A 15,011-nucleotide genomic window follows, 5' to 3' on the forward strand; every position below is an offset into this window, starting at 1 on the left:
ACAACAAGCAACTTAATAAGAGATAAAGTGCATAAGTACATATTCAATACCACAATAGTTTTTAGGCTATTTGTCCCATGAGCTATATATTGTAAAGGTAGAGGATAGAAATTTTAAAGGTAGCACTCAAGCAATTTACTTTGGAATGGTGGAGAAATACCATGTAGTAGGTAGGTATGGTGGACACAAATGGCATAGTGGTTGGCTCAAGGATTTTGGATGCATGAGAAGTATTCCCTCTCGATACAAGGTTTAGGCTAGCAAGGTTATTTGAAACAAACACAAGTATGAACCGGTGCAGCAAAACTCACATAAAAGACATATTGTAAACATTATAAGACTCTACACCGTCTTCCTTGTTGTTCAATCCTTACTAGAAATTATCTAGACCTTAGAGAGACCAATTATGCAAACCAAATTTTAGCAAGCTCTATGTATTTCTTCATTAGTAGGTACAAAGTATATGATGCAAGAGCTTAAACATGAGCACAACAATTGCCAAGTATCAAATTATCCAAGACATTTTACCAATTACTACATGTAGCATTTCCCGATTCCAACCATATAACAATTTAACGAAGAAGATTCAACCTTCGCCATGAACACTATGAGTAAAGCCTAAGGACATATTTGTCCATATGCAACAGCGGAGCGTGTCTCAAACGGTGATACCGCTGATGCTAAATGGGACCCGCATGTCATCCTCTATGTACTATAAAACTTTCTTTTCTTGGATTTTTTGGCACCTCATAGTTGGTCAATTTCCCTTTTCTTTCGATCCCCTGCCGCCTCTCAAACGGTGATACCGCTGCTGCTAAATGGGACCCGCATGTCATCCTCTATGTACAATCAAGTTTCTTTTATTGAATTATTTTTGGCTCTTGATATTTGGTCACTTGCCTTTTTCTTTCGATCTCATGCCACGTTTGAAACGTTGAGGAACCTGCTGGAACATGGGACCCGCATGTCATCCTCTATGTGCTATAAAAGTTTCCTTTGTTGGATTTTTTTCACCCTCTGATTTTTGGCTATTTGCCTTTTTCTTTTGATCCCCTGCCCCCTTTGAAACGTTGAGTAAGCTGCTGGCTCATGGGACCTGCATGTCATCTTCTATGTCCATCAATTTTCTTTTCTTGGATTTTTTTGACCCCCTAATTTCTAGCTACTTTCTTTTTCTTTTGATCTCAAGCCGCATTTCAAACATTGAGACCGCTGCTGCAAAATGGGACCACATGTCATCCTCTATGTACAATAAATCTTGGATTATTTTTGGCTCCTGATATTTGGTCACTTGCTTTTTTCTTTCGATCTCATGCCGCCTTAGAAACGTTGAGTAAGCTGCTGGCTCATGGGTCCCGCATGTCATCCTCTACGAACAATAAAAGTTTCCTTTCTTGGAGTTATTTTTGACCCCTAATTTATGGCTATTTGCCTTTTTCTTTTGATCCCCTGCCCCTTTGAAACGATGAGGACGCTGTTGGCAGGTCGGTCCCACATGTCATCCTCTATGAACAATAAAAGTTTCCTTTGGTGGATTTATTTTTGACCCCTAATTAATTTCTGGCTATTTTCTTTTTTTCTTTTGATCCCCTGGTGACAAGGTATCAACTTGTCAATGCCTATGGATTGTAGGCTAGGGTTTAGTTGGAAGTAGAGGGCAAGTAGATCTCGAAGGTTTCAGCCGAAAAGTACTCGACGATTATGAAAACTAGGGTTTGTAAACAATGATTCGATGATCTCTGTGTCCCTCGACTCCCCCTTATATAGGAGGCGGAGCCGAGGGATTCGTGTAGTACAAGTTACATAGTCCGGGAAGGTTTCTAACTCATCCCGCAAGATTACAAATAACACTTCCTATTACAACTCTATCTTTCCTTAAATACATCTTGGGCTCCCGAATCTTCTTATTCTTCGGGTAGTGGGCCTTCAGTAAACCCTGGGTACTATTTTCGGCAGGCCCATTTGGGATGCCTATGTCAGTAGCCCCCGAGATTTTGCTTGAATCGTAGAGTCAAGGAAAATCTCTACTGTTTATTTTTATTCGACAGCTTCAACTTTTCTATATTTCTTCACATAAATTCTATATTGTACAGGGATAATGGTAGTTGGGGCTAGTTCATCTGACGGATCAGGTACTAGTTAACTGCTCTCGTGGCAATCCGCAAAAACCTACTTCAAGATCACGTCCCTGGACATGACCTCGGGATACTGGTGTAAACTTCGACAGGCGCCGCTTAAGGTCTTACCATTCTGTCGAGTCCCAGTAAAATTTATCGGGTACCTAACGCGTCCGTTAGGATTTTTCTTCGTATCTGTTGATACGGATAAAAGTAGCAGAGCGCAGTCTTCGGCGATGCCACGCCCAGCAGAACGGATCTGGGGTCTTACCTTCGCAAATTTGCGGCATTCAGAAATTGATCGCAACTTTGGCGTTCTGAGAATATATTGTCGAGTGCTTTTTCGGCTGTTAGAATAGCACATTTTATCGAGTCAAAGATGACTTATATTGCTCTCCCGATGGGAGTATATGTAGAGTTAATTACAACTCGAAATATACTCTTTTGCTCTTCTATCTTTCTTTTTTCTCTTTCTTTCTTTTATAATTTCATCGGGCACGCGAACAGCGTTCCCGATGGGAGTAGCCCCCGAGGCTACAACCAAGGACTTGTACTTGGGTGTAGGCTCCACGCCTTATGCCGACATATTTCCTTTTTTCTCCCGGAGTTTTATAATTTCTCGGGTGCGCGAACAGCGCTCCCGATGGGAGTAGCCCCCGAGGCTATGAACAAATATTCGTATTTGGTCATAGGCTCATGCCACTTCTATTTTTTCTTTCTAGATCTTTTTCTTTTTTCCAAAGTAGCCCCCGAGCATTTGATCAGAAACTTGTATTTGATCAAAGGCTCAATCATTATTTTTCCGTGTCGCCTTTTATGAAGCTGTTGAGTCGAATTTTTTCCTTCTGTCAAGATGACGTTGTTGCTGACGATAGCCACGATTGCCTGTCAAAAATTTGCGACAAGCCTTTTCTCGCCGCCATGCGGGCCCAATTAATCCACTATCTTGACACGTCGTGCAAGTGGGGGACACACGTCCTCCGCTTTTTCTGGCGCACGCACCGTAACTTCCGCGACGTTGAATTACTGTTTTACCCTTGACGCCACGTGGCTATCATCTGTCACACATTTTCCTTATCCAACGGTTCGTCGTTTCACCGCACCCCTATATAAATTCATCTTCTTCCTCCTTGGACACTTCCGCCCGCGCCGTCTTCCTTCTCTCATCTGCAAATTTCCCCTTGCAATCCACAACTTCCTGAGCTCCTCACCTCCAAACTGCGAATCCTGCGCCATTGTTGATGCCACCTCGCCGATTGACCAGGCACAGTACGCCGGAATCCTCCATGGCCGCCGTGGATCTCGGAACGGTGGAGTGGGAAAGATCCAAAATTTCCACTCAAGACGTCAACATGCTGAAGAAACTGGGGATCAACAAGAAACCCCAAGCATTGCGCTTCCCCAGTGAGGAGAGCTACCCAACCCCTCCAATGGGGTACCGGGTAAGTTTTGTCGACCACCTCATCCGCGGTCTTTCCGCCCCCATTCATCCTTTTCTCCGTGGACTGCTCTTTGTCTATGGTTTGCAACTCCACCACCTCACGCCGAATTCAATCCTCCACATTTCCATTTTCATCACTTTGTGCGAGGCCTTCCTTGGCGTCCAGCCTAACTGGGCGCTATGGAAGCGCATTTTCTTCTGCCGTCGCAATGGCTCACCCAATGTCGCCTATAATATAGGCGGCGTTGTAATTTCTGTTCGACCCACTGTCGACTACTTCGACGTCAAGCTTCCTGACTCAGTTCAAGGATGGCGCAAGAAGTGGTTGTACATTCAGGAGGAGAACCACGGATGTGCGGAAGACAACATCCCTGCTTTTGATGGCGCCGAAAAAATCTTTCGCCGCCGCTCATGGGACGCGGAGGCCACCGAAGAAGAAAGGGCGTCAACAGAAACCTTGATGGCTCGTATCCATGAGTTACAAAATACTCGCGGCAAGGAGTTATCGGGTATCCAAATCACTGCATACTTTCTTAGGACTAGGGTGCAGCCGCTTCAGGCTCGCAAGCATCCTCTCTGGAAATATGCCGGCGACAAGGACGTAGATCGGCTGTCGGTGAATTTGGAGGTCAAGGACTTAGAAAGACTTGTCCGAAAAATTTCATCTCTCAGCAAAAAAGATGCTGTTCCTTCTTCTTGTCGAGTGACGCCATTCAGCGCCGCCAATCCACTTCCCGAGGTAATCTTTGTCTAATTATCTTGTTGTTGCTTTGCTCTCTTTTTTGTAACTTTATTTCTGATATTGCTCCCTATTTTGTTTTGCACAGAATCATCCAGACCTTGTCTCGCTTCCTCCTCTCCCTGAAGGTGGAGAAGTCGAAGAAAGGGCCATTGTCACTGATGACAATCAGGAAGCTCCATCTTTTGTGAATGAACCCGAGGATTCTCGAAAATCTGCGGGTTCTTCCGAAAAATCTTGCGTCGGCACAATCTCCTCCTCCCGCTGTCTCCCCGAAAGGCAAAAGGAAGAGGAATGATGTCGAAGATTCCGGCACTTCTAAAGCCGAAGAAGTTGACCCTTCTCATCAGAAGGCAGCTTATGATCCTTATCTTGAATCCCTCGTCAGCTCGTAAGTCATTTTTATTTCTCCTTATTTCTGTACTCAAAATGTTTATCTTGTCTTGCTTTTTATGCTGTCGATTTTTAATCACAGCGATGATGAGGAAGAATTACCAACTGTTGACATGGCTCCTCGGACGAGCACGTCACATACTTTACTCGCCTCGGACACGCTAGTTGAAGGAGAAGAATCCTCGCCTCCTCAATGAAACGTCGTCACCACTACTCCGCCATCAAGCCCCCTTGCTCCTTCACCAAAAAGGACAAGGATTGAAACGATTATTGAGCCTGCCCCTCAATTGGGTAGCTCTTCTACTCTGCTCTTGGATGATGTAAGTTTTTTTTTTCATTTTCTTGCCGATATCTATATTTCCTCTATTTTGCTTTTTCACGCCTTCACTCTTTTTTTTATACCGATATTTCTCTTTCTTTGTTCTTCTTTGACAGCCCATGATCAAAGAGCTTATCCGCATCGGCTCCCAATTCATTGGGTACCGTGAGTATGCCAGCAGAACCGAAGGTAATAACTTTTTTGCTGTCGTTGTTTTTGACTTCTTGCTCCTGTCATTTGTTGCAACTTTTTTGACCTTTCTTTTTTCTTTTTTATTTCGACAGAAAAACTTGCAGAGGCCAACAATCGTGCCGATGCACTTGCTCAAAAACTGGAGCAAAGTGAAGCGGCCCGCAAGAAAGCCGAACTTGTTGCTAGCGAAGCCAAAGCAAAAGCTGCTAGTGTCGAGGAACTGCAAAAGAAACTTGAAGATGCTGAAACTGCTTTAAACGAGCACAAAGCCGCACAGGCTGCTCGTGAGCAGGGGATTCTCAAGCGCCTGAAATCGCAAAGTCGATGCATTCAAGGTAATATTATCGATCCCTTCTATTTTTTAGTGGACTTGCTGTTTCTTGTTTTTGATCAACGTTTATTTCCTGTGGCAGGCCAAACAAACCAAGAGTTTGATCTGGAGAATCCCGACAATGATCCTCTCCTTGACGCACTTTCTTATCTGGAGCTTCATGGATCCGAAATTCGTGAAGGCGTGGCGAATGCTAATGCGGGACTGTCGACGCTGTTCCCCTACTTCTTCCCGAAGAAAGAGGAGCCCCCGACTTTCCTTGCCCTTGCCCAGAGCTTCAATTCATCAGAGGACCTTGGACTGAAGATGCGCCAGAAAACATGAAGATTGCTGTCGAGAGTACTGTTGCCCTGGTCGCTGATAGCCAACAAACTATTGATTGGATGAAGGTTGGCGACACCGATCAGATAGAGCAGTCAAGATGGAGGTCGTTGATTAAGGCAGCCAAGCCCAACACGAAGAAAATCTTGGCCTATCTCGGGATCAAACCAGCTTCAACTCCTAGCTCATCAAGGCCGGAGGTCTAGTTGCATGCCTCTTTGTTTTTTTCCTTTCTCTGCTTCTTTTGCTCTTGTCGCCAATTTAGCTGTGGCGACAATTATCCTGGTAGTCCTTTAGGAGAAACTTCTTTTGTAATGCCTATGTAAATATTTCTAGAAATTAATGAAATTCCCTCTGGCACTATCATTGATCCTGGCGCTTTCTTTTCCAGTTAATATTTGACAACTATTCGACCAATCCTTGCTCTGTCGATGCTTCTCCTGCTTCGTCCTTCTCGAAGAAAATGCTAATCAATGATAACCTCCTCGAAGGTTCTTCAAGCAAACATTCGTCAGAAGATTTGCAAGAACTTCGACAGCAACTTCAATCCATGAAGAAACAGACTCTTGCGATGATGGAACAATCTCGGAGAGCATCCGAACAAGAAAAACTTGCTCTCCAACAAGCCAAAGAGGCTATGACTGCCAAGGATACTGCTGTATTGGAAGCAAAAGGAGCCACTACCCGAGAAAATAGCATGCTCGAGCTAATGTTGGAGGCTAGCACTGATATGTTAGGTATGTTTTTCTAACCTCGCAATGCCTCCTCTTTACTTTGCTGTGCCCCCCTTCAGATTTCTTGCCTTGTCGCTTAATAGGCTCGGTTCTTGATGCTGCCGCCGAAGATCGAAGGGTGAACGAGAGAACAAATCTTCTCGTCAATCTTTCCCTTAACCATGGATGTTTATTCTGGGCCTCCCCTGAACGAACCCAGCAAATTGTCAGGTTTCAAGATCGTGCTTGCCAAGTGCGCGAATTTCTCAACTTTTGCACGACAACATTAACCCTTGTTTACAGGACTTTGTTTCCTCGAAATGAAGTTCCCAAAACTCTTCCTGAATTATTGGAGGTATTCAGAGATGCTCCTCGCATTCATAATTTTGTGCGAGCTCAATTGACAGCTGGAGCGAGGTTCGCCATGATTATGATAAATATTTGCCATCCAAAATTAGACCTGACGAAGATTGTTGCTGATTGCCTGGCCAAAAAATCGCGGCGAAAGAATGATATCGACTCAATCAATGAGATGGTAACTCCTGTGGCTGAGTCGATGATAGATGAGCTTCTTCGGATGGACTCAGAATTCTTCGTCAAGGGGTCCTATGCTGAGCAGAAGACAACCAGAGGCTTGTCCATAGATAGTATTTTAGGTTTTGATTGATTTGTACTATATTGAACAAAATTATGTCTGTATCTTTTTTGATTTCCGAGGAAATTTGTTGTATATTGTAAACTGCTCTATATTGCTGGAGCCCCCGAGCCTTTTGGCTAGAGTTGTACTGTTTTTTCCATCTCGAAGACTTTTCCTCCTGTCATAATAAGATACCTCTGTTTTTTCATTGATGGGTTGAAAGCCCCCGAGTCTCATGGTGTCAAAGTTCTATATTTTTGTTGCGAGGTTCTTAGACCAAAGCAGTAAGTTTTTTGGCGCGTACACTATATTTATAATTTTATTAGCTTCTGATATTTGGCGAGGTATTTAGTGTACCAAGGCGAAATATTTGGGTAAGTCTAATATGTCTATATTGTAAGTATTTTGAAACTTGAAGGCGTTGAGCCCCCGAGCGTGTCGAAGAATAAGAAATATATCTCCACTATCTTTATTATATTGCAGCACCGCGAGCCCGCCTCATTAAAAACCTTTCCGGCCCCACTCGGTGCCCCGAAAAGGAAAAGAGTGCGTCTGAAAACTCGCGGGCGTTTCAGTACATTGTATTTTTACAGAAGAGGACTATATTTCGACTCTAGGCGTAGAACCGCCTGAGCTGTGCTACGTTCCAGGGGTTTTTCTCGGGAACCCCCGTCTTCTTGTCCTTGATCCTGTATGCGCCTCCGTCGATGACTTCTGTGACAACGTAAGGTCCTAACCATGGCGACTCGAGTTTTTCAGTGCGCTCTTGATTGAGTCGCAAAACTAAGTCTCCGACTTGAAAAGATCTTGGTCTCAAACGTCGACTGTGGTAATTTTTCAGGTCCTGCTGATATTTGGTTACCCTTGATAATACTTCGTCTCGAGCTTCGTCGAGTGCGTCAACGTCGTCTTCCAATGCTTTCCTGGAAGCTTCTTCATTATACTCTGTGACTCTGGGGGAGTCGTGCTCTATTTCTATTGGCGATCGCCTCTGCTCCATGGACAAGGAAAAACGGGGTCTCCTGTGTCGCTGTATTTGGTGTTGTTCGGATGCTCCATAACACACTTGGTAGTTCTTCTAGCCAGGTGTGTCGAGCTTTTTCCAGTGGTCCTAATAGGCATTTCTTGATGCCATTGTAGATGATGCCATTGGCTTTCTCGACTTGACCATTGGTTTGAGGATGTGCAACTGACGCGAAGTGCAATTTGATGCCTACCTCTGCACAGTATGCCTTGAACTCCTTTGACGTAAAGTTGCTGCCATTGTCTGTAACGATGCTATGAGGTACTCCAAATCGAAAAATGATGTCCTTCACGAATTTTATTGCTGATGCTGCATCTGGTGAATTTATCGGCTTTGCTTCTATCCACTTGGTGAATTTGTCGACAGCAACCAGCAAGTACTCATATCCTCCTGGCGAAGCTTTGTGCAACTTGCCCACCATATCAAGTCCCCATTGGGCAAAGGGCCACGATAATGGTATTGGTGTTAGTTCTGCTGCTGGAGAGTGAGGTTTTGCGGCAAACCTTTGACACGTGTCGCAAGTTCTTACTATTTTCTTGGCGTCCTCGATTGCTGTCAACCAGTAGAATCCTGCTCGAAAAACCTTGGCTGCGATAGCTCGACTACTTGCATGGTGGCCACATATTCCTTCGTGTACATCCTTCAGAATTATTCTTCCTTCTTCGGGTGTGACGCACCTTTGCAGGACGCCTGAAATACTTCGCTTGTATAATTCCCCTTTGATCACTGTGAAAGCTTTGGATCGTCGAATAACTCGCCTTGCTTCAACTGGATCGTCGGGTATCTCTTTCCTGAGGATATATGATATATATGCTTGCATCCAAGGAATTTGTACCATCATCACAAGCTCTTGGTCTTCTTCATCCTCCGTGATTTCTTTGAGGGGTGTCGAAGTTTTCTCTTCTTTTGCTTTTTTCTGCACCTTTTTTGGCTTTGTGGATCTCTCCACTATTTCTTCCCAAAATACTCCTGGTGGGATTGGGAGGCACTGCGACCCGATGTTTGCGAGAACGTCGGCTTCATCATTGCTCAATCTACTGATGTGATTTACCTCGCATCCATCAAACAGCTTCTCGAGCTCATTGTACACCTCCTTGTATGCCATCATGCTATCATTGACTGCATCACATTGGTTCATAACTTGCTGGGCCACCAATTGTGAGTCGCCAAAGATTTTTAGTCGAGTTGCACCGCAAGCTTTCGCCATCTTCATCCCGTGTATGAGGGCTTCATATTCTGCTTCATTGTTAGATGCGTTAGGGAATGTCATCCGAAGGACGTATTTCAACTTGTCACCTTCAGGTGATATAAGTACTACTCCTGCGCCAGCTCCTTCTACTCTCTTGGACCCATCGAAGTTCATGGTCCAGGTTCTCGACAAATCTGGGGGTCCCGTGTTTTGTAGCTCCATCCACTCTGCAATGAAATCTGGCAGAACTTGCGACTTGATTGCTTTTCTTTTTTCATACGTGATGTCCCGAGGGGAAAGTTCTATTCCCCAAAGGGAGACACGCCCTGTAGCTTCTGGATTGTTCAGTATATTTGAGAGAGGTGCTTCATTGACTACTATTATCGGGTGTGCCGAAAAATAGTGGCGCAACTTCCTTGCCGTTGCAATTACTCCATATGCCAGTTTTTGGTACTGCGGGTACCGCTGTTTGGAAGGCGACAGAACTTCGCTGATGAAATATACTGGCCTTTGCACTCCGTGGAGTTTTCCTTCTTCTTCTCTTTCGACAACTAGCACCGTGCTCACCACTTGGGGCGTGGCTGCAATATACAGCAGGAGAGGTTCCTTTTCCTTCGGCGCCACCAAAATTGGTGGTGTCGAGATTGTGCGCTTCAAATCCTCGAAAGCTCTGTCGGCCTCTTCGTTCCACTGGAATTTATCTCCTTGCTTTATTAGAGAATAAAATGGTAACACTTTTTCTCCCAGCCTGGCGACGAATCTGCTCAAAGCTGCGACTCGCCCAGTTAGCTGTTGTATTTCTTTCAACATTGTTGGCTTCCTCATTGTTACGATAGCTTGTATTTTATCGGGATTTGCTTCAATCCCTCTTGCTGAAACTAGAAACCCCAGAAGTTCTCCTGCTGGGACGCCAAAAGAACACTTCGTCGGGTTCAGTTTGAGGCAGAATTTGTCAAGGTTGTCAAAGGTTTCCTTGAGATCCTCGATCAGCGTTGCCCCCTTTTTTGACGTTATGACGACATCGTCGATGTATACTTGCACGTTTTTCCCAATCTGTGTCGCCAAACACTTCTGCATCATCCTCTGATATGTTGCTCCCGCATTTTTTAGACCAAAGGGCATTGTTCTGTAGCAAAACACGCCGTAAGGTGTAATAAACGCTGTCTTTACTTCATCTTCTTCTTTCAATCTGATCTGGTTATAACCAGAATATGCATCCAGGAAGGAAAGACGTTCACATCCAGCCGTGGAGTCGATAATTTGATCGATCCTCGGGAGGGGAAAGTGATCCTTTGGACAATGTTTATTGAGACACGTAAAGTCAACGCACATGCGAAGGACCTTAGTGTTTTTCTTCGGCACCAACACAGGATTTGCTACCCATGTGGCTTCTGTGAATATCTCTTTGATAAAACCAGCTTCTCGTAGTCGATCGATTTCTGACAGCATGGCCTTGCGGTTTGGTTCCGAAAAACGTCGCAAGGGTTGTTTGATTGGTCTCGCTAGTGGATCCAAGTTTAGGTGGTGCTCGGCAAGTTCCCTGGGTACTCCTGGCATGTCGGCTGGACACCATGCAAAGATTTTCCAGTTCTCACGGAGGAACTCGACGAGCGCGCTTTCCTATGCGAGGTCCATGTCGTTTGCGATGGACGTCGTCTTTTTTGGGTCTGTCGGGTGAATGTGCACCTCCTTAGAATTTTTCTCGGTGTTGAAAGTTGATTCTTTGTTTGGCCTTCCAACATCTGGCAGCACGTCATAGTCAGTCATACTCCTTGACGCCAAGTACTCAGCTTGCATCCCGAAAGTTTCTGATATCCGGTGAAAATCCTTATCGCACTTATCGGCTAAGGCGAAGCTTCCTTTGACTGTGATTGGTCCCTTTGGTCCAGGCAACCTCCACAACAGGTATGTATAATGTGGCACCGCCATAAATCTAGCATATGCTGGTCGTCCCAACAGAGCGTGGTATTGTGACGGAAAATCCACGACTTCAAATTCCAGCCTCTCGATTCTATAATTCTCTCGGGTTCCAAACTGAACGTCGAGATTGATCTTCCCCAATGGATAACTTGGTTTCTCCGGTGTGATACCATGGAACCTTGTGTCTGTTGGCTTCAAATTTGCTAAGGATATGTTCATCTTCCTCAATGTATCTGCATACATAAGGTTTAAGCTGCTGCCGCCGTCTATGAACACTCGAGAGACATCAAATCCCGCAATAACTGCTGGCAAAATAAGTGCTGACTGCCCTGGTCGAGGAACTTGCTGCGGATGATCTGCTATGGTGAAGCCAATATCTTGCCCTGACCAATTAAGATACTCGACTGTTGGTGGAGGCATTTTTTCTGCCATAAACACCTGTCGTGAGATTACATTCTGAGCTCTATTGGATGGCCTTCCCTTCTGAATCATCGACACCACTCCGTTGGAGTTAGGATCAACATAAGGTGGTGGTGGAGGTGCTGCCGCTATTCTGAGCTGATGTCGATTGTCGTCTGTAATCGCGGGAGGAGGTGGCAAGTGAATCTCGCTCCTGGGTTCTCGAGGATTTCTCTGTGCTGCCCGAGCGTTAGCGTGCTCTGCATACCTTAGCATTGCCTGGAAATTACGACAGTCTTTCTGTAGGTGCCCTGACTGTCTTTTTCCATTGCTGTCGAGGAAAAAGTGCATCTGACACGGCCCATTCATCATTTCTTCGGGGGAAACGAAAGGCCTCGGGAACCTAGGCCCGCTATTTTGCCTGTTGTTGCGAGAATCGTCCCTGTTATCGCCTCGCTGCTCACTGCTTCTCTGATAATCATCTCTGTTGTTTCCTCCTGTGTTTGCCCGAAAACCTGCCGAAATTTGTCCTGGAGCGTCATAGTTCGGGTACTGCCGAGGAAATCGTCGCCTCGGTTGATAATTTCGACCACGGTCCTCCTCTGGCGACCTGTGCCGTTTGTTGTGGACAGCATCTTCTCCATCTGCCCATCTGTTTGCTATTTCCATTAACGCGGATACTGTCTTTGGGTTGGTCCTTCCCAAGTCTTCGACGAAATCTCCACGCTTGATTCCTGCGACAAACGCATCTATCGCTCTCTCGTCAGATATATTTTCTGCCGAGTTTTTGATGTTGTTCCACCTTTGGATGTATTTTCTCATTGGCTCGTCCGGCTTTTGTCGACATGCTCTCAACTCCTCCAACGACGCAGGTTTCTTGCATGTGGACCGGAAGTTCTTGACGAACACATCCTCGAAGCTTTCCCAGCTGTCGATGGATCCTGGGGTAAGTTTCTTTATCCAAGATCGTGCAGCTCCACTCAGATGCACCTGGATGCTTTGCATAGCTGTTGCTCTGGTTCCTCCTGTGAGCTTTACTGTCTCGAGATAATCAACTAGCCAATCCTCTGGCTCTTGGAGGCCGTCGAATTTCTTGAAATTGTCGGCTAACTTGAATCCTGAAGGGACTCGAGTTTTTCGGACTCTCCTCGTGAAGCATGGCAAGCCGCACATATCTTTGTCGTTAAGCTCCGGGGATTGCCGATGTTCCCTTCTGCTTTGCCGCGCTCTATCGACCCTTGCTTGTGCTGCTGTGTCTCTTGCTCCGCTTGGTCCTTTAGGGGCTGCCGCTGTTGCTGCTGCAGGTCGTGGACTATTTTGCCTTGCCGCTCCTTCGGGAGGCATTGATACAAACGCTGTCCCCATAGCTCCAACCCCTGCTATCGCCATATTGTATAGTGTTTCCCTTGGATCTCCTGGAGGTGGTTTAGATGCGAGGATAAAAGCTTGTGTCGCCATATACCCAGCCTCTGGTGTCTTAGGGATGATGTTCCCTCTTGTATCTATCGACATAAAGGACATGTCGAGGTTTTGGACCAAGTGCTCTCTTTCTGCTTCGGGTATGTGTTGTAACCTTGATCTTCCTCTGTTCCGAGCCTCCCTGTGGCTATCACCCGAAGTTCTAGATTGTCGACTTAGATCTGCCCTTCTCCTGCTGGATGCAGAAGCTGCCTCCTTTCTCCTGTTTAACTCAGCTGTCTGTTTTTCTAATTCTCTGGCAGCTCGTGTGAGCCTATATTGATATGCTTGTAATTCCTCTAGTGTGGCCGTGGTAGCCATTGGTTCTGAACCGTTCATAGCTCTCGCGGCTCTATCCCACGCTGCTTCCGAAAGTTGAACTCTGTCTCGCGGCTGTGGCCCGACGTATTTATTGCCCAGGCCTCGTCGCAGATCGGAGGGATCGACGTATGGATTTCCCAGATCGTCGAAAGCCTCAGATGTTTCCTCTTGATCTTCAATGGCATAAATCTGATGATATTTTGTATTCAGATCTATGTTGGGTTTGGTGACACCATCGTTGAGATTGATGAAGACCTTTCCCACTGTAATAGATTTGTCGATGAAGTCGTAACTGTCGACATCGCTTGAGCCATCGCTTATATATGAGTCCGCAGATGACTCAAACGACATGTCGCTGAAGATCTTGGCGAGTTTCTCTCTTGCTCTGGTGCTGACGTAGCGTGTCGACGAAGTTTCTTCTTCTCCTGATTCGGTTGACGATGTATAGCTTGAAAAATCGGAATCGACCGCCGACGATCCCGACGAAATCGGAATTTCGACACGATACGATCCTTCCTTCTCGACGCGAAAGCGAAACCTTCCGAACGTCATCTCCATAGGCTCCGCCAGATACGCATATGCATCCAAACGGGAGGGTGGGTGAGGAACAAAATCGACAGGACCAGCAGCAATCTGTTTACCTCGATCCATTGCGTTGCTTGCGGTTGATGATGTCGAAGATCTTGAACGTGCCATCGAGATCAGATCCTTACGCCTCTAGTTCCCACAGACGGCGCCAATTGACAAGGTATCAACTTGTCAATGCCTATGGATTGTAGGCTAGGGTTTAGTTGGAAGTAGAGGGCAAGTAGATCTCGAAGGTTTCAGCCGAAAAGTACTCGACGATTATGAAAACTAGGGTTTGTAAACAATGATTCGATGATCTCTGTGTCCCTCGACTCCCCCTTATATAGGAGGCGGAGCCGAGGGATTCGTGTAGTACAAGTTACATAGTCCGGGAAGGTTTCTAACTCATCCCGCAAGATTACAAATAACACTTCCTATTACAACTCTATCTTTCCTTAAATACATCTTGGGCTCCCGAATCTTCTTATTCTTCGGGTAGTGGGCCTTCAGTAAATCCCGGGTACTATTTTCGGCAGGCCCATTTGGGATGCCTATGTCACCTGGCGCCTTGGAATCGTTGAGGATGCTGCTGCCTCATGGGTCCCGCATGTCATCCTCTCAGAAAGGTAAATGTTTCTTTTCTTGGATTTTGTTTACCAACTGATTTTTGGCTTATTTTTCTTTCGATCTCCTGCCGCCTTTAAAACGTTGACGACGCTGCTGGCTCACGGGTCCCACATGTCAGCCTCTATAAACAATAAACGTTGAGGATGTTGCTGCCTCATGGGTCCCGCATGTCATCCTCTCAGAACGATAAATGTTTTCTTTTATTGGATTTTTTTACAAACTGATTTTTGGTTTTTTTTATTTTCGATCCCCTGCCGCCTTTGAAACGTTGACGACGCTGCTGGCTCATGGGTCCCCGATGTC

The sequence above is a fragment of the Lolium perenne genome, chromosome 4 (assembly GCF_019359855.2).
Source record: "Lolium perenne isolate Kyuss_39 chromosome 4, Kyuss_2.0, whole genome shotgun sequence".
NCBI classification, from domain to species: domain Eukaryota; kingdom Viridiplantae; phylum Streptophyta; class Magnoliopsida; order Poales; family Poaceae; genus Lolium; species Lolium perenne.